We start from the raw sequence: 2,561 nt of genomic DNA, 5'->3' as shown, positions 1-2,561 counted from the left end.
CCTGTAGCTAATATGGATCAGAGAAAAATCAGGAAGATGCTATAATCATTATGATATAGATGTGTTTGCTTCAAAATAATTTTTGATATATAAAATAAATAAATACATAAATCAGTGATGCTTTGTATAGTGCTGAATTAACCTCTGCAATTTCCTATGCAGAAGATTCTGAACATTGTAACCTTAAAAACAAAAAGAGTATTTCTTACAACTGAGCATAATCTACTCTCCATGAAAGAATGCTGGGAAATATATTTTGTGGATAATGTCATGTTGGAATAACATGCTACTAAACCATTCTCAAACCTATATGGGTGTGGTGTTAATGGAAGTAGCAATGATAATATTTATCATCCCATTCTATGATCCAGGCAATTTGTCACTCTGCACTATCATTTAAAATGCTGAATATCATAAAATATATGCCACACAGCACTTCAAAATTATACAGGATAGAGAAATACAATTTGTTTACATATGATCTAGAAGTAACACATTTTGCTTCCTTTATTTAAAGTATGTACAGTGAGGGAAAAAAGTATTTGATCCCCTGCTGATTTTGTACGTTTGCCCACTGACAAAGAAATGATCAGTCTATAATTTTAATGGTAGGTGTATTTTAACAGTGAGAGACAGAATAACAACAAACAAATCCAGAAAAACGCATTTCAAAAAAGTTATAAATTAATTTGCATGTTAATGAGGGAAATAAGTATTTGATCCCCTATCAATCAGCAAGATTTCTGGCTCCCAGGTGTCTTTTATACCGGTAACGAGCTGAGATTAGGAGCACTCTCTTAAAGGGAGTGCTCCTAATCTCAGCTCGTTGCCTGTATAAAAGACACCTGTCCACAGAAGCAATCAATCAGATTCCAAACTCTCCATCAAGACCAAAGAGCTGTCCAAGGATGTTAGGGACAAGATTGTAGACCTACACAAGGCTGGAATGGGCTACAAGACCATTGCCAAGCAGCTTGGTGAGAAGGTGACAACAGTTGGTGCGATTATTCGCAAATGGAAGAAACACAAAATAACTGTCAGTCTCCCTCATGGAGTTTCAATGATCATGCGAATGGTGAGGAATCAGCCCAGAACTACACGGGAGGATCTTGTTAATGATCTCAAGGTAGCAGGGACCATAGTCGCTAAGAAAACAATTGGTAACACGCTACACTGTGAAGGACTGAAATCCTGCAGCGCCTGCAAAGTCCCCCTGCTCAAGAAAGCACATGTACAGGCCCGTCTGAAGTTTGCCATTGAACATCTGAATGATTCGGAGGAGAACTGGGTGAAAGTGTTGTGGTCAGATGATGCCAAAGAGCTCGATTTTGGTCTCAACTCAACTCGCCGTGTTTGGAGGAGGAGGAATGACCCCAAGAACACCATCCCCACCGTCAAACATGGAGGTGGAAACATTATGCTTTGGGGGTGTTTTTCTGCTAAGGGGACAGGACAACTGCACCACATCAAAGGGACGATGGACGGGGCCATGTACCATCAAATCTTGGGTGAGAACCTCCTTCCCTCAGCCAGGGCATTGAAAATGGGTTGTGGATGGGTATTCCAGCATGACAATGACCCAAAACACACAGCCAAGGCAACAAAGGAGTGGCTCAAGAAGAAGCACATTAAGGTCCTGGAGTGGCCTAGCTAGTCTCCAGACCTTAATCCCATAGAAAATCTGTGGAGGGAGCTGAAGGTTCGAGTTGCCAAACATCAGCCTCGAAACCTTAATGACTTGGAGAGGATCTGCAAAGAGGAGTGGGACAAAATCCCTCCTGAGATGTGTGCAAACCTGGTGGCCAACTACAAGAAATGGCTGACCTCTGTGATTGCCAACAAGGGTTTTGCCACCAAGTACTAAGTCGAAGGGGTCAAATACTTATTTCCCTCATTAACATGCAAATCAATTTATAACTTTTTTGAAATGTGTTTTTCTGGAATTTTGTTGTTGTTGTTATTCTGTTTCTCACTGTTAAAATACACCTACCATTAAAATTATAGACTGATAATTTCTTTGTCAGTGGGCAAATGTACAAAATCAGCAGGGGATCAAATACTTTTTTCCCTCACTGTATACTATAGCAGCACATTAGTTTTGGTTATTATATTTCAAGGAGATTCCCTAGTTTAAGATGTTCTGTATAAATATTGCTATTCTGAAAACTCACTCTTTATCTTATGGTGTTGTTTTTGGTATACAGAAGAAAGATCACAATTATATGTAAGAAAAATAATCTTGCAATATATATTACACTGAGACATTATAACCAACATAGGAGACACTGGTTTATTTTCTGCCATTATTAGATAAAAGATTGCAGGGAGATGCAATTCTTTGAATCTCTTCCAAACACACACACACACCTTTTTAAAGTGTACCCAACCAGGAATACAAATAATTTTTGAAGGCAATCTGATGTTTGATGGGAAACAAACATTTCCAATGAAAACCTGATTAACAGATCCTATTTTTTTGCAGTACATTTAGAATGTTTTAATTTTTATTTAAAGGTTTCATATTCTTACAAAATTAATAAAAAACACTTTATTACATTCAG

The sequence above is a fragment of the Amia ocellicauda genome, chromosome 18, assembly GCF_036373705.1.
Source record: "Amia ocellicauda isolate fAmiCal2 chromosome 18, fAmiCal2.hap1, whole genome shotgun sequence".
NCBI classification, from domain to species: Eukaryota; Metazoa; Chordata; class Actinopteri; order Amiiformes; family Amiidae; genus Amia; species Amia ocellicauda.
Note: the sequence above shows the minus strand (reverse complement) of the source record.